Below are 18348 nucleotides of genomic sequence, written 5' to 3'. Positions count from 1 at the left end.
AATCAGACACCTTACCCATTAAGCCAAGAGGTCCAGACAGAAAGCGATAGTCTTATTCCGCACTTTGGAGAAAAGACATACCGAAAGAGTTGAAAATAACGACCCAGGTGTAGATACTTTCCAATAGCTGTCACATAGATTTCTTGGGGGAAAGAGATTAGGAAGTGTACAACAGAAAATCAAGGGTGCCTGTGACTCTTATGGAGCCGCTTTGAGCCAAAGTCTTCATAACAATAGTTGGAAAAAGAATTAATGTTTGCTCAAAGTTTTTGAAAGAGTAAATTGCAGACAACTTTGATTGAATCAAATCTCACAACAACGCACTATCCGTAGAGGTACCGTGTAGGCCAAGATGGGGTTACATTCGGTGATCATATGGCACATTGAAAAAAAACACTTGAAATCTTAGTTTTGACATGTCTGCCTTTCATACCAAGAGGGACTAAAAATCTTGGGTGACACGTAACATGGAAAGAAACTGTTGAAATCTTAGTTTCCACTTGCCTGACATTCATTGATATGGAAGAACTCTAAAGAACAACAAAACCAACCCTCCATCAACTCCGACCACGAAGGGACTCGAACCCTCAATCTTCTGATCCGAAGTCAGACGCCTTATCCATTAGGCCACGCGGTCTGCATGTAACGTTTGCGAAAAAATGTGTGGATACGTTTCTCATAGAGCAACATAACTATATTTCCTTTACTTCACATGCCACAATATGCTTTTTATGACCACTGTCCTTCCTCTGACTGATGTTAATTAAGAACACGCAGACAAACATAGGACACAGAAACGAATAATGCATTTGAAACATCTATGTACGAAGGATTATGCGTGAGTCAGATAGGTGGTTTCATGACGTTTGCTGTCTACATATCGAGGCTCTGTGGCGCAATGGATAGCGCATTGGACTTCTAGCACTTGGCAAGGCATTCAAAGGTTGTGGGTTCAAGTCCCACCAGTGTTGTTATTTTTCCAGTGGTTGACTGCATTTGATGTTCTTGTTTAGTTGTAAGTTGCAATATCCACAAATTGTCTCTGAAAAATTTCTGTAATACTATTGACAGATCTTAATCTGACAGATTTTAATTGAAGCATTAAATTGTATTTCCAAATATCCACAATTTGTCTGTGAGAAATTATGGTAATCTGAAACAATAGAACTATCTAACACAAGTATGGAAAGCAGTTTAGCGCTCCGTTTGTAAGATTAAAGTTTTGATGCGAAAATAATGCCAATATTCAAAGGTTGTGGGTTCGAGTCCCACTAGAGTGGTGTTTTTTTTCCAGTGGTTGACTGCATTTGATGTACTTGTTTAGTTTTAGGTTGCAATATCCACAAATTGTCTCTGAAAAATGTCTGTAATACAATTGACAGATTTTACTCTAGTGTGAAATGTGTTTCAGTAGTGGGCCCTGTGGCACATTATACAAAGGATGATCACATAGATTTCTTTGGGCAAAAAGATTAGGAAATTTCCAACAGAAAATCAAGGGTGCCCTGTGACTCTTATGGAGCCACTTGGAGCCAAAGTCTTCATAACAATAGTTGGAGAAAGAATTAAAGTTTGCTTTTAAGTGTTTGAAACAGTACATCGCAATCAACTTTGATTTCATTAAAGGTGTTGGCAACGCACAATACGTAGAAGAACCCTGCATGCCCAGAGGGCGATAAGTTTGGTAGTCATATGGCACATCAAAAAACACATGTGAAATCTTAGCCTTCACATGCAGGATCTCAAGTCTGCTTACCCTGTGACTCTAATGAAGCCACTTTAAACCAATGCAGTGGCAAAAGGTCCCCTAAGAGCTAGTCCCTTGCCTTGAAACCATGTAAAAAAATATCTACTTTCTTAACAGCAGTAGCTTGTCAAGATGGCTGAGTGGTCTAAGGCTCCAGACTCAAGAATGCTATCTTCTCTCTGCGAGGGTCTTCTAGTCTCCATGTGGAGGCGTGGGATCAAATCCCCCTTCTGACAGTCATCTTTCTTTTGTGCTTTGAGCTTCATTTAATTCAACAATTTTTTGAGATCCAAGACTGAATTTAAGCGTTGAAAGAGTACATTGCAGAAGACATTGATTTCATAACATAAGACAGCAATGTACAATCTCTAGACTCAAAAGAACAGTAACCTGGGGATCTAAATCACCAGCAACCTCAAGACAACTCAAATCCGCAATCTTCCAATCCAAAGTCAGACACCTTACCAATTAAGCAACGAGGTCTGGACGGAACGCGAGAGTCTTATTCCGCACTTTGGAGACAAGACATACCGAAAGAGGTGAAAATAACGACCCAGGTGTAGATACTTTCCAATAGCTGTCACATAGATTTCTTGGGGGAAAGAGATTAGGAAGTGTACAACAGAAAATCAAGGGTGCCTGTGACTCTTATGGAGCCGCTTTGAGCCAAAGTCTTCATAACAATAGTTGGAAAAAGAAGATAAAAAAAAACTGGACGGTGGTGTAATGACGTGAGACCCTCACGGGGTGGAGCGTTGGAGCGTGCGGGATGAACTTCAGGTGATGGCGTCCTGCGATCTGCCTCCCCGGTATGCCTGACGATCTTGCTGCGAACTCTCAGCGTGTGGCTAGCGTACGGTTTCTTCCCCCGGCTTCCTTGGAAGTTCTTCGGTTGCAGCAACCCCGGGAGAACATCCTGAGGTGTGGCAGCTACCGATTGATGCTCCATATTGAAGGACTCGGCTATGTTGCCGTTATGCTGGAAGCTGGAATGAGACCGAGAGAAATCTAATATTTGGCGGGGAAACGCGCTACAGATTTTTGATCCTGAGGAGCTGTGGCAGGTGTCCGAGTGGGATCTTCAGAGTTCCTGGAAATCGTCAAAAGTACTTTCTATTTATTTATTTATTTATTTATTTATTTTTGGATCAAGATTGGAATTATTTTTTGGAACCTGTCTATATTACAATCATGATGGTGGAGGAGATTCTAATTTGGTAACAGATCTAGGGATATTTCCATTGAAAAAAGAAAAGGAAAAGGGAAAAAATGTATGATTATACTAATATATTGAAAGTACTATAATCATGTTGGAAACAGACTTTATAACTTAATCATGTTGGAAAACAGACTTTATAATTTAATCAAGCTACACAGGAGTAAGAAAATTGATCCCTTTATATGAATTCAACTTTACCAATCATGCTATCAATCATGCTATCAATTATGTTATCAACCCATTATCTATACACATGAATTCAGATTTGGATGGAATTAACTGATCCAGTTTATCTCCACTACGTGATACGGCTTGCGTCTTCTAATCATGTTGAAATCTAATTTAAATTATTAATTATTATAATTATGCTGGAATAGGACACCTTAATCTAATCAAGCTTGGAAGGAGGTGAAATTTGATTTGTCTCTGTGATTCTAATCAACTAGTGGATCATGGTCTATATATAAATTATTGATTTTGGGATCATATATTTTGATTCATATTTTGACACATACTTCACTAATGAATTTTGACACATACTTCACTAATGAATTTATAAAATTTTGATTATCACTCAATACTTGAACTGTGGTTATAAGAAGAAAAAAAAAGAAAGAAAAAAAAAAAAAAAAGGAAAAGGACAGGAAAAAAAAAGTAAAAAAGAAAAAGAAAAAAAATATAGTCATAATCTTTTTATTTGTTTATTTCGATATTTACAATAATAAAGAGGACACGATGGCGTCAAAAAGAGAGGATCCAAAATCAAAAAAAAGAGAGAAAAGAGATCTAGACCAAAAAAAAGAAAAAAAGATTTCTATGCTATTTTCACCCCAGGTTCATAGGAAAATGGAGGAATCTGTGTGCTTATCTGATTCCACTATTGATGAAATTGGAAGACACTCTTTAAGTCCTGCAGCACAATCTACTCAAATGATTACCAAAGAATATTTGCAATTATGTATGGAATCTCAGCTGAACTCATTTAAAGATGAACTCATGAAAGTGAACATGGAGTGGAAAAGTGAATTTAAAAAAACGCAAGAATGTTTCAATCTAATTATGCAAAAGAATGAGTTTCTTGAATTAGAGTTAAAATCAATTAAAGATGACCTTAACCATAAAGAGAACATCATAAGAAACCTGGAACAAAAATTAAATGACGCCGAGGATCGCACACGCAGGAAGAACTTAAGGATACATGGCATTTCGGAGGATATTAAGCAGGACTCTATCAGAACGTATTTGAAAGAATTGTTTTTAGATATGGGCATCCGTGATGTTGATAGAGACGATATGATTGAACGTGTACACAGAACGTTAAAACCAAAGAATCTTGCTGAAGGAAAACCCAGAGATATAATTATTCGCTTCTCAACTTTCTTTATACGATACAAAATATTATTGGCAACAAGTAAATATGTTCCGAAAGTAGATACATTTAAAAACTTAATGTTCTTTCAAGATCTCTCTCTATTTACTAGACAAAAGAGATTTGAATTTAAAGAAGTGACCAAGATTTTGAGAGAGCAAAATATTAGATACTCGTGGGGATTCCCAGTAAAATTGTTTATTATGTCCGCTCAGCATCAACCAGTTAAGCTATCAACGGTTGATGAAGCTAGGAGTTGGCTTAAAGGAAATGTAGTACATGGTTTGCAATAATAATCTCGCGGATGCGCGACTTCTGGGGGGGGATTTTTTTTTTTTTTTTAGTGTGTGTTATTTATACAAAATTATATAGGTGTAATCTCATATTATATGGTTTTTGAAGGAGTGTAGGAGGAATATTCACTTGTGCTATTATTAAACTACAGGTATTGGTGAATTAATGGATTTGAAGGGTATGTACATATGCAATAATGATATAATTTAATCCACACTTAGTTTTAAAAAAAAATGTAATTAGATATAAAGCATTTTACCATTTGGAGTATGGTGTTTCTAATTTCACGATATATGCCACTTAACACATAATTATACTTATAACTTAAATCTTTTATATTTTTACGGGATCTTATTTCCCTAAGATATCTTTATTGATCACTTAGGATTAATTTTGGCATAGACAAGATTAATATGATTAACTGCCAAATACACTAGTTTTTTTTTTTTTGTTTATTTTTTATTTTTCGTTTTTTTTTTGTTTTTTTTTTCCCCCCTCACCCATTTGGTCTATTTATTATTCTTTCCTCAATATAGATTAGTTCCCGTATAGCTCCTCAACAAGGTGGAGTTACTATATCCTGGGAGAATGTTGGGTTTTTTCTCCGATGTTTGGATAGTATTTGGGCTTCCATTAATTTTTGTAAATTGTGTTATTTGTGTGTGGATGTAGGATGTATGGATTGTGAGGGTGTCAAGCCTTATCAGGTTTATGTTAGTTATAATAACCATCCGAAACATGGAAGATCTATTTAAGATTATTTTGTTGAATGTTCAAGGTTTAAATCTGCCTCATAACAGATATTCGCTATTCAATTATATAAATAATCATCATATAGACATATGTTGCGTCCAAGAAACACATTTGAAAAATGCAGATATCTACAGACTGAACAATAAAAGATATATGGTGCTTGAACATTCATCGTTACCTAGCAGGAAAAAGCGAGGTGTAGCTATCCTAATCTCAAATAAAATTAAAGTTGAGTTGATCTATAAGCAGAAGGATTCTCACGCTAGATATGTTTTCATAGTGTGTAAATTAGACGAGAGATTATTTTCTATTTTGAATATATATGCACCTAATTATAAACAGAACCATTTCTTAAATGGCACACTACAAAAAATACAGAAATATACCCAGGGAACCTTTTTGTGTATGGGGGACTTTAATTGTGCTCCTGATGCAGTATTGGACACTCCCAGTCCCCGAGGTAGAACTCCTAACAGAAATCAAGTTAATTTATCTAATGCTTTCAGTATTACTCTTGGTAAATATAAACTCTATGACATTTGGAGGACGTTGAGACCGGCAGACAAAGATTATACCTTTTTTTCGGGTCGACATAAGACTTTTTCACGTATAGATCTTATATTAACTACAGCGAACGTGATTTCAGATTGTAAGCGCATTAGTATAGGAAATGCAGCCTGGACAGATCATGATCCAGTTTGTCTGGAAATAGAAAAGAAATTTCATTTGACTTTACGCCCTTGGATAAATGAATCATCATTAGGCTGTAAGGATTCTCTTGATTACATTTCCCAGACGACCACTCAGTTTTTTCTTGAGAATTTGACGCATAATATGAGTCTGGGTAATATCTGGTGCGCTTATAAATGTGTCTTGAGAGGATATTTAATTAAAAAAGATGCATATAATAGGAAAAAAGGAAAAGAAAAATTGTCTGATCTATATATTTCATTGAGTAATTTAAAAAGGAAGTGCGGTCAATCTCATGGAGAACAAGACATTATGAATATGATTAAAATCAAAAAAGAAATTGAGGACCGTTTAATAAGTAAAGCAAATTATAATTTGATTAAGTTAAAGCAAAAATTCTACTACGCTGGGAACCGGGCAGAGAAACAGCTTACCAACCAATTAAAAAATAGAAATTTAAAAAATCGAATTCTTAAACTTATAGATGGGGATAAATATATTTCTAGTCCTGATAATATTGGGACATCTTTTGGTAAGTTTTATACATCCCTGTATAATATTGTAGGTCAATCCCAAGATGATGTACAGATGAGACAATATCTGCAGGACTCCAGATTGCCGAAGTTGACTGATACATTGATAGAACAATTGGACGCTCCCTTTTTGGAGAGTGAAGTAAATGTAGCGATAAAAAAACTAAAAGTACGTAAAGCTCCTGGTCCCGACGGATATACAGCACTGTTTTATAAAAAACTGTCCAAATTGATAGTTCCGCACCTAACAAGTATGTTCAACGAAATCAGCGCAAATAAGTCCTTTCCTAATGGCATGTTGGAGGCTATTATTCTTCCTATACCTAAAGCTGGGAAAGAGTGCTTGAAAGTGTCCGATTATAGGCCAATCTCTTTGATTAATTTGGATACTAAAATATACTCTTCAATACTAGCTGCCCGTTTAAAACCATTGTGCCCACAGTTAATTTGTAGAGATCAGTCTGGCTTTATAAAAGGAAGACAATCTAGTGATAATGTCCGTAAGATTATTGACATAGTAGAATATGTAACCACTCATGAAATTCCATCAATCCTCTTGGCTTTGGACGCGGAAAAGGCCTTTGACCGGGTTAACTGGACCTTCTTAGAACAGACATTGAGGTCTTATGGCTTTGGTGAAGGCTTTATTCGAGCTGTTATGGCGTTGTATACAACACCAACCGCAATGGTAGTTGGTCAAGGCTTTAAATCGGAACGTTTTAGATTAAATAAGGGACTCGACAAGGTTGCCCATTGGCACCTTTGCTATATATTCTCACATTAGAACCATTAGCTTCGAGAATTAGACTCAATAAAAGCATTAAAGGAATAAGAATTGGTGATTTGGAAAATAAACTTTGTCTATACGCGGATGACATATTACTATCTCTGTATGATCCGTTAAATTCAGTTGATCATTTGATGGCCGAAATTAATTTATTTAGCAGCTTCTCGAATTATAAATTGAATATCACAAAAACACAAGCTGTAATGATGAATATCTCGGCTTCATCAAAAACTAGCATTGAGGAATCCTTCGAATTCTCTTGGGCGACCGATAAAATCGACTACCTGGGGGTTGTAATCCCAATCAAGATTTCGGAAATTATAGAAGTTAACTTTAGTAAATTACGAGATGAATTGATTAAGCAAATTAAAGAGTGGAAAGGCCTTTTTATTTCTTGGCTTGGTAGAATGAATGTCATTAGATCCTATATAGTCCCCAAATGGTTATATCTTCTTCAAATGATTCCGGTCAGGCTCCCGTTGTTAGATTGGTTTGTGATTGAGCAAGAGTTGACAGGCTTCTCAAATCTGGAATGCATACTTTGGCTACATCATTTTAAGCTTAAATCAATTAGAAATAACCTACCAATTACTCTCCATAGTTCTATGGAGTTTTGGGAGTATATTAAGCCTTGATTAGGCCTCCGTAATAAAATAGTTTCAACAGCTCCGCTTGAAACTCTCCAGTATAATATCTCCCAATTAAATTTGAGAAACTGGACCAACTATAGGAATAAAAGGATTATAGATATTTTGATACAGGATAAAACAAAAACGTTCTCTCAGCTCTCAGAGGAATTTGAATTCGGCAATCTGGAGTCCTTCAATGTCTTTAGGATAACTTTCTATGTTAGATCTCATTTGTATGTGCAGTCCTCATCTATTTTGAGTCAAAAGATCTGCGATATGTTTTCTACAGAAATTATTCTAAAAAGCCTAAAAAAGTGGTATATACTGCTTGAAGAAATAGAAACTCCCCTTGTTCATATTGCATTAAAATCATGGCAATCAGACTTAAAGTGTCTGATAGATTTAAATATATGGATTGGTAGTTTATTTGAAATTAAGAAAATTTCGCATTGCCTCAACATGATTGAACTGCATTACAAGATAATGTGGAGATGGTATATAACCCCGGTGAAACAGTGTAAATTTAATTATAATGCGTCCCCTCTCTGTTGGAGATGCCGTTCTTCTTTAGGATCATTCTCCCATATCTGGTGGGAATGCCCACAGATCCAAAGTATTTGGCAAGATATATTTAAGCTCATTTCTGATACTTTAAATCAAAACATAGCACCTACTATGCGAAGAGCCCTACTACATTTTGATTTAAACGGATTTCGATTTAACCAAAGGGCTTTTGTAGTACAATGCTTGCTAGCCATGAAGATAATTTTAGCTAGACAATGGCTACAATCATTATCTATTTCTTTGGATCATGTGGTGAATCAAATCAGCCATCAATGTTTGATGGAACGTGGCTTTTTTCTATCTCACCAGTGTTTACAGAAATTCCATAACATCTGGAGACCGTGGCTGACTCGGCACCCTGACATTCTCCCAAATTTATAACATAACGTATAAACATACTGATTATATCAACTTGGCTTGACAGTTTGAATGTATTGTATGGATGGTTTGTTGGTGATTCTTTTTTTCTTGTGGTTTTTTTGGGGTTTTTTTGGTTTTTTTTTTGTTTTTCTTCTTTTTCTCGTTGTGGGGTATAGACTGGGAAGTTTTGCTGTAATCCCGGTCTAATTGTGTTGTATATGTTTTATATTGCAATTTTAGACGCATCAATAACTTATATATACAAAGTAGAAAAACTTGTTCCATTCTCTGTAAGTGGAATGATGAATATCTGCACATATATGCTGCTATATTTATAAGTGGAATGATGAATATATGTATACATATGCTGCTATATTTATTATCGGCACTTTCTGCTTATATATATGTTTTTCTTTATATTGTATGTGATGTGGTCTAATAAAAAAAAAAAAAAAAAAAGTTTTTGAAAGAGTAAATTGCAGACAACTTTGATTGAATCAAATCTCGCAACAACGCACTATCCGTAGAGGTACCGTGTAGGCCAAGATGGGGTTACATTCGGTGATCATATGGCACATTGAAAAAAAACACTTGAAATCTTAGTTTTGACATGTCTGCCTTTCATACCAAGAGGGACTAAAAATCTTGGGTGACACGTAACATGGAAAGAAACTGTTGAAATCTTAGTTTCCACTTGCCTGACATTCATTGATATGGAAGAACTCTAAAGAACAACAAAACCAAACCTCCATCAACTCCGACCACAAAGGGACTCGAACCCTCAATCTTCTGATCCGAAGTCAGATGCCTTATCCATTAGGCCACGCGGTCTGCATGTAAAGTTTGCGAAAAAATGTGTGGATACGTTTCTCATAGAGAAACATAACTATATTTCCTTTACTTCACATGCCACAATATGCTTTTTATGACCACTGTCCTTCCTCTGACTGATGTTAATTAAGAACACGCAGACAAACATAGGACACAGAAACGACTAATGCATTTGAAACATCTATGTACGAAGGATTATGCGTGAGTCAGATAGGTGGTTTCATGACGTTTTCTGTCTACGTATCGAGGCTCTTTGGCGCAGTGGCTAGCGTATTGGACTTCTAGCACTTGACAAGGCATTCAAAGGTTGTGGGTTCAAGTCCCACCAGTGTTATTATTTTTCCAGTGGTTGACTGCATTTGATGTTCTTGTTTAGTTGTAAGTTGCAATATCCACAAATTGTCTCTGAAAAATTTCTGTAATACTATTGACAGATCTTAATCTGACAGATTTTAATTGAAGCATTAAATTGTATTTCCAAATATCCACAATTTGTCTGTGAGAAATTATGGTAATCTGAAACAATAGAACTATCTAACACAAGTGTGGAAAGCAGTTTAGCGCTCCGTTTGTAAGATTAAAGTTTTGATGCGAAAATAATGCCAATATTCAAAGGTTGTGTGTTCGAGTCCCACTAGAGTGGTGTTTTTTTCCCAGTGGTTGACTGCATTTGATGTGCTTGTTTAGTTTTAGGTTGCAATATCCACAAATTGTCTCTGAAAAATGTCTGTAATACAATTGACAGATTTTACTCTAGTGTGAAATGTGTTTCAGTAGTGGGCCCTGTGGCACATTATACAAAGGATGATCACATAGATTTCTTTGGGCAAAAAGATTAGGAAATGTACAACAGAAAATCAAGGGTGCCCTGTGACTCTTATGGAGCCACTTGGAGCCAAAGTCTTCATAACAATAGTTGGAGAAAGAATTAAAGTTTGCTTTTAAGTGTTTGAAACAGTACATCGCAATCAACTTTGATTTCATTAAAGGTGGTGGCAACGCACAATACGTAGAAGAACCCTGCATGCCCAGGGGGCGATAAGTTTGGTGGACATATGGCACATCAAAAAACACATGTGAAATCTTAGCCTTCACATGCAGGATCTCAAGTCTGCTTACCCTGTGACTCTAATGAAGCCACTTTAAACCAATGCAGTGGCAAAAGGTCCCCTAAGAGCTAGTCCCTTGCCTTGAAACTATGTAAAAAAAATATCTTCTTTCGTAGCAGCAGTAGCTTGTCAGGATGGCCAAGTGGTCTAAGGCGCCAGACTCAAGTAATGCTATCTTCTCTCTGTGAGGGTCTTCTGGTCTCCATGTGGAGGCATGGGTTCAAATCCCACTTCTGACAGTCATCTCTTTTTGTGCTTTGAGCTTCGTTTAATTCAACAATTTTTTGAGAAAGAATCCAAGATTGAATTTTAGCGTTTAAAGAGTACATTGCAGAAGACATTGATTTCATAACATAAGACAGCAATGTACAATCTCTAGACTCAAAAGAACAGTAACCTGGGGATCTAAATCACCAGCAACCTCAAGACAACTCAAATCCGCAATCTTCCAATCCAAAGTCAGACACCTTACCCATTAAGCAACGAGGTCTGGACGGAACGCGAGAGTCTTATTCCGCACTTTGGAGACAAGACATACCGAAAGAGGTGAAAATAACGAACCAGGTGTAGATACTTTCCAATAGCTGTCACATAGATTTCTTGGGGGAAAGAGATTAGGAAGTGTACAACAGAAAATCAAGGGTGCCTGTGACTCTTATGGAGCCGCTTTGAGCCAAAGTCTTCATAACAATAGTTGGAAAAAGAATTAATGTTTGCTGAAAGTTTTTGAAAGAGTAAATTGCAGACAACTTTGATTGAATCAAATCTCGCAACAACGCACTATCCGTAGAGGTACCGTGTAGGCCAAGATGGGGTTACATTCGGTGATCATATGGCACATTGAAAAAAAACATTTGAAATCTTAGTTTTGACATGTCTGCCTTTCATACCAAGAGGGACTAAAGATCTTGGGTGACACGTAACATGGAAAGAAACTATTGAAATCTTGGTTTCCACTTGCCTGACCTCCATTGATATGGAAGAACTTTAAAGAACAACAGAACCAAAGCTCCAGCAACTCCGACCACGAAGGGACTCGAACCCTCAATCTTCTGATCCGAAGTCAGACGCCTTATCCATTAGGCCACGCGGTCTGCATGTAAAGTTTGCGAAAAAATGTGTGGATACGTTTCTCATAGAGAAACATAATTATATTTCCTTTACTTCACATGCCACAATATGCTTTTTATGACCACTGTCCTTCCTCTGACTGATGTTAGACAAAACATTAAAATACATATGGTACATAACAACATAGAAACATATACATAGACATTCATATATGAATATTTGTTGTATTCCCTTAAAGCTCATAGCATTAAAAAATAATAATTTTAAGTATTCAAACGCTCAGTGTTTCTTTGGGAGGAGAGGGAGATTATAAATTATCAAGGCCAAAATCGATCTAAAACAAAGGCCGTTGGAGCAGTGCTGTGGTTGTATTACTGCACAGGGAATTTTTAATCTATTATTTGAAACCTTTTCTGCCAAATGCACTCATACCTCTCTCTTGAGTTAGCTTCTTTCAGAAAAAAATATTTTTCTACATTACTTTGTAAATTTATTTGCAATTTAATCTCTTGCCAATGTGGCAAATCCTGTTTTCTCCAATATCTAGCAATACAGATTTTAAACGCCAAAAGTATATTAACCCATAAGGTCTGCTCATTACTATTAATATCTATAAACTCTAAATGAAACAAAAATCTTTGAGGGGAGAGTTCCAAATATGACCCAAACAATTCCAAATAAAGCTCAGATATTTTTATCTTAAACTGAGTTAGTTTTTGACAATCCCACCAAATATGTTTATGCGATCCTAATTCGAGATGGCATCGCCAGCACCTGTCTCCATTCTTTGGTTGAAATTTAACTATACGTGTAGGGACCATATACCATCTATATATAATCTTAAAAAAGAGTTCTTGAAGATTTATACAGTGAGTTGCTTTTTTAGTAAATTGCCATGTTTTATACCAAGAATCTAAGGGAATAGAAATTTCCAATTCTTTCTCCCATTGTTTGTGTGCCTTAGACTTATCAAGAGTCTTATTATCTTTAAAAAATTTCAAAATCTTAGACAGTGTTCCCTTAGAAATACACGAAGTAATAAATTTCAACCAAGGGTTATATTCAGGTGGTGGGTTTGATATTAAGAAATGTTTTAATCTGATATATTTAAAGATTTCTCTTGACGGTAATATATATCTATCAGTCATAAGAGAGAAAGAGGCCAGATTTCCCTCTAAATAAAGGTCCCCTATCTGCTCTATTCCTGAGATTTTCCAATTGTCCAGTACAAGATCAGGTATGTAAAATGATAGAACATCCAGGGGACAATTTTTTGTAAATGGAATCCCTTTTGCAAACCTTTTTTTGATTCTATAGAAAGAGGATAATATGTCTGCAATTATTAAGCTCGGAAATTTTTTCTTCTGAAATTGGGATTGAGGTAGCCAGAACAACAAGAAAGGGTCGAGATTTTTAAGATTATATTTCTCTATATTATACCAACCCAAAGAGCTTTTCTCTTTTATAGAGCCCCAGGCCATCATAAAAGCTACTTGAGAGGCTTCATATAGTTCCTTTATATCAGGATAACCTAAACCCCCAGATTCAATAGGTCTTTTAAGAAGCTCCGAGGGTAATCTTATTATTTTAGCTGCCCAAACAAATTGAGATAGTAAGTTTTCCCATTTTAAGATAACATCTTTCGAAACATAAAAAGGTATTAATCGAAAAAGATATAAAATTTTGGGAATTATGTAAGCTTTAAGAATATTAATACGACCCATCCAAGAGAATTCAAGTTTCATCCAATTTGCTAGAGAAGATTTTATTTCTAGAAAAAGTTTCTTATGATTTATATTGGCGATATCTTCTAGTATAGGTCCGATTATAATCCCCAAATAATCAATTTGATGTGTCTGATCATTATTTTGAATATGCCCATGAGCTATAGATATCTGAGACTCAGAGAGATAAAATGGAATCATCTGAGTCTTTGATAAATTAAGTTTGTAATTAGAATAGTATCCAAATTTTTCTATTCCTTTTAAAAAAGCAGGGATAGATAATAAGGGTGCAGATAATGTTAATAAAACATTGTCTGCATATAAGGTAATACTATATTCATGTTTATCAATATTTATACCATGAATATTAGAAGAGTTTCTAATATAGGCAGCTAAAGGCTCAATTGTTAGAGCATATAACAGGGGAGCTAACGGGCAGCCCTGCCTTGTACCATTATAAATGTGAAACATATCTGAGTCTAAAAAAGGGCCTCTAATCTTTGCGACCGGAGATGTATATAAGGCCATAGTTAGGTCATGAAAAAGACCTGTTAAACCAAATGCTTGAAGTGTTTCAGCTAAGAACTTCCAATTGACCCTATCAAATGCCTTTTGGGCATCTAAAGCTACTATAACTGAAGAGATTTTATATCTATGTATATATTCAATGACATTGAACCAGGAATGAATCCTGCCTGATCTGGATGTATCAAATCTCGTATTATTCGAGCCAATCTAGAGGCCAGGATCTTAGAATATATCTTCACATCTAAATTGATGAGAGATATTGGCCTGTAGTTAGCAACCAGTGAAGGATCCTTCCCTGGTTTCGGAATTGGCGATATACTCACCTCCAACATCTCTTTTGGAAAACTTCTTCCAGTAGAAATAGAATTAAAAGATTTTGTTAGGATGGGAGAAATTACTGAGTTCAAGATTGGAAAAAATATAGCTGAAAAGCCATCAGGGCCTGGAGCTTTCCCTTTTTTCAAATTAAGAATTGCAATAGTAGTCTCTTGAGTTGTTAGTGGTTGATTTAATTGTATTAATTTTTCTGCAGAAAGTTTTGGAAGATGCAAGGTCTCTAAAAATTGAGCTATATCAGTAGTAGCAATCTTAGGTTCGGGTAAATTATATAAGGTTTCATAATATTGTTTAAAGGCATTGCCTATCTGTGTTGGTGATATACAAGTTGTTCCATTGTGTATAATTTTTTTTATTCTAGATGATTCAATTTGTGCCTTCAATCTTTTAGTAAGATTTTTCCCTACTCTATTATTTCCATAATGCCAACTAGATTTCAATCTTTGCATTATTGTTTCAGTTTTAATTTTAAGTTTAATGATTATCGATTCTTTAATAGTCTCTAACTGCTTCGAGAAATCTCTGGATGGATATTGTTTATTTAGTCTCTCAAGTTTTGCCAACTCAATATACAGATCGGCAAGTTCTTTACCTCTCTGTTTTTTAATCCAAGCACCCTTTTTTATTAAGTGTCCCCTAAGAACACATTTTAGGGTGCACCACAAATTTAGATCTGAGGTCTCATTATTATCATTATGCTCCAAAAAAGATGTTGTTTGTTTTATCAGATCTATCTTATCGGATTCTGTTTTTAAAAGAGATTCGTTGAGTCTCCAACGAGTTCTTGTTCTATATTGAGGGTTATCCTTGATAGAAATAAATACTGGGGCATGGTCAGACCATGAGATATTTCCAATTAGAGAGGTAGTAGAGATTTCCAAAGAGTGACCAGGCATTAAGAAATAATCAATGCGTGAATATGATTGGTGTACATTCGAGAAGAAAGAGTAGTCTCTTTCCTCAGGATGTTGCACCCTCCACACATCATAAAGGCCATGTTTAAATAGAGAATCGGAAAATGCTTTGGCCCTAGTTTTTAAACACGCATCTGATTTACGGTTCTTCAAAGTCTTAGTATCTTTTTCAATATCGATTATGCAATTCAGGTCGCCTGCTATAATCAATGAGCCTTTAGAGATTTTTTCTATTGTTTCCATAGCTGAATTGAGAAATCTTGTCGATCCTTCTGATGGGGCATATAGGCTAACCATGGTATAGGTAACATCATTTATATTACAGACAAGTATAATCCTTCTTCCTTCCTTATCAGCTTCATGATGTATATACTCAAATTTATTTTTAATTGATATCAATATGGCTACTCCCCAGTGGCGTTGGCAGGGGGGGGCCAGAGGGGGCCATGGCCCCCCCTACATCATGCTGTGCCCCCCGGTGTGCCCCCCCAATTGAAACGCCGGCTTTTTTTTTTTTTTTATAGACCCGGAGGAGAGAGTGAGAGGCGCCGAGCGGTTGCTGAGGAATAAGTTCTCAGCAACCGTTCGGCGCCTCTCACTCTTCTCCGCGACCGCGAGGCCTCTTCCTGGTTCGCAGTGCCGGCATTTCAAGCCGAGCGCCGGTATATGTCGTCATATCCGGCGCCCAGCAGTGAAGCCGGCAGAACCAGGGATACAGAGACCTCGCGATCTCACCGCTGGACAAGCCCAAGGTAAGTGAACTTCAAAGGGGGGGTTAGAAAGTTAGGAGGGGGTTAGAGAGTCAGAAGAGGTAGGAAGTGAGAAGGGGTAGATAAGGATAGATTGGGAGGGAGAGGGGGTAGATAGGATAGATTGGGAGGGAGAGGGAGAGGGGGGTAGATGGGATAGATTGGGAGGGAGAGGGGGGTAGATGGGATAGATTGGGAGGGAGAGGGTGTAGATTGGGAGGGAGATGGGGGTGGATGGGATACATTGGGAGGGAGAGGGGATAGATAGGATAGATTGGGAGGGAGAGGGGGGTACATAGGATAGATTGGGAGGGAGAGGGGGGTACATAGGATAGATTGGGAGGCAGATGTGGTAGATAGAGAGGCAGTTGTGGTAGATAGGGAGGGAGAGGGGGTAGATAGGATAGATTGGGAGGGAGAGGTCTTTATGGGACAAAAACGGTGTACGTTCAGCTGTTTGGGGACAAAGTTGACATAATGTGTAACTTAGGTGCTGGTCAGGTTCTATGTGGGCAGCGTGGACACCAGGGTTGGCTTTGGGGTGTGTGACCAGTGATCTATGCCTGTAATTTAGGGGGTTTTATCTATACCTTTAATGCAGAGTTTATATGTAATTTCCAATTGATTTATATCTGCAAAGCTGGGTTTTGTGTCATTCTGTTCATCTGTATCGGCTATATTTCCATACATTATTAATGCTTACCTGCAAATATAGGATTTGTATGTCTTATTCAGTTGATCAATACCTGGAGTGCTGTTTCCATGTGTTGTTTATTTGATCTAAACCTTCAGTGCTGAGTGTACATGTGATTTCCAGTTGATATATACCTGCAATGCTGGGTTTGTGTGTCCTGTTGGTTTATACCTGCAATGCTATGTTTCCATACATTATTTATGTATACCTGCAAATACAAGGTTTTTTTTTATCTCATTCAGTTGCATGTGCTGTTTCCATGTGTTGTTTATTTGATCTATACCTGAACTACAGGGTGTAAGTAAAAGAACGCTATGGTTTAGTGAATGAGGGGACAAAGGGACTCTGGGGATGATTACAGGGGAGAGGACCTCTCAATGTCACGGTGCAGTCAGAAGGAGGGAACACTGCACTGACTCTCACTGTCTTCCCCTGATCTGCAGTCAGTGTGGCAAATATATTGGCAGCAGGGTCTAATATTAATATATATTGGCTGCAGGGGCTAATATTAATATATATCGGAAGCTGGGACTAATGTTTATATATATCGGCAGCAGGGGCTAATATTAATATATATTGGCTGCAGGGCCTATTATCAATAAATATTGGCTGCAGGGGCTAATATTTATATATATTGGCTGCAGGGACTAATACTATATATCGGCAGTAGGGGCTAATATTAATATATGTTGGCAGCAGGGTATAATTTGTATGTATATCGGCAGCAGGGTATAATATAAGTATGTATCCGCAGCAGGGGCTAATATTAATATATATCCGCAGCAGGGGTTAATATTAATATATATCGGAAGCAGGGTGTAATATTTCTATATATCTGCAGCAGGGTCTAATATTTATATATATTGTCAGCAGGGGCTAATATTAAAGAATGAAAAATAACTGTCACTTTAGCTGTTATTTTGAAATCATATTTTAATCACAGTCTTTACTTCAAAGAGATAAGTGCATATTATGTAGTTAAAAATGCACATCTAACGTGTGTGTGTGTATATATATATATATATATATATATATATATATAGTGTATACGTACCGTTTTATAATTGGCCCCCCTACTTTGGTCCCTGGCCCCCCATGTGCCCCCCCTAAATATGAAACCTGGAGACGCCACTGCTACTCCCCGCTTCAGAAGATACATAAATATGTCGGTATCTATGATATTTCCAAGCAGATTTTTCTATTATTTGATTCCAGTGTGTCTCTTGAATAAATGCAATATCTATCCCCTCTTTGATTAATGTGTCATACAAATAAGATCTCTTATATGGAGAATTTAAACCCTGTGCATTAATTGTCATCAATTTAAGGGACATGGAATATTTGTTTTCCCCTCCTCCACCAGCACTGCTCCCTATCCCTCAATCTCCAACTAGAAAACACCTGACAACAACATTCATAAACAAAAAAAACAATCAAACCCAACACA

The 18348-nt window shown here is 36.7% G+C and overlaps 5 non-coding genes across 5 annotated transcripts; 2 read left to right on the top strand and 3 right to left on the bottom strand.

Moving 5' to 3' along the window:
• Window positions 1–564: 564 nt before the first annotated feature.
• On the bottom strand, window positions 565–637 carry TRNAR-UCG (transfer RNA arginine (anticodon UCG)). The gene has a single exon. It is a non-coding gene; the product is annotated as a tRNA-Arg (tRNA).
• A 247-nt stretch (window positions 638–884) lies between these two features.
• On the top strand, window positions 885–971 carry TRNAR-UCU (transfer RNA arginine (anticodon UCU)). The gene is given in 2 exon segments: window positions 885–921; window positions 936–971. It is a non-coding gene; the product is annotated as a tRNA-Arg (tRNA).
• Window positions 972–9703: 8732 nt separating this feature from the next.
• TRNAR-UCG (transfer RNA arginine (anticodon UCG)) lies at window positions 9704–9776 on the bottom strand. Its single transcript has one exon. It is a non-coding gene; the product is annotated as a tRNA-Arg (tRNA).
• Window positions 9777–11013: 1237 nt separating this feature from the next.
• TRNAL-CAA (transfer RNA leucine (anticodon CAA)) lies at window positions 11014–11124 on the top strand. Its single transcript has 2 exons — window positions 11014–11051; window positions 11079–11124. It is a non-coding gene; the product is annotated as a tRNA-Leu (tRNA).
• A 782-nt stretch (window positions 11125–11906) lies between these two features.
• Window positions 11907–11979, bottom strand: TRNAR-UCG (transfer RNA arginine (anticodon UCG)). Its single transcript has one exon. It is a non-coding gene; the product is annotated as a tRNA-Arg (tRNA).
• Window positions 11980–18348: the final 6369 nt, after the last annotated feature.

Source organism: Sceloporus occidentalis, unplaced genomic scaffold, assembly GCF_023333645.1.
Source record: "Sceloporus occidentalis isolate IW3139 unplaced genomic scaffold, rSceOcc1.0.p SCAF_102, whole genome shotgun sequence".
NCBI classification, from domain to species: Eukaryota; Metazoa; Chordata; class Lepidosauria; order Squamata; family Phrynosomatidae; genus Sceloporus; species Sceloporus occidentalis.
Note: the sequence above shows the minus strand (reverse complement) of the source record. Positions and strands in the feature narration are given on the sequence as shown.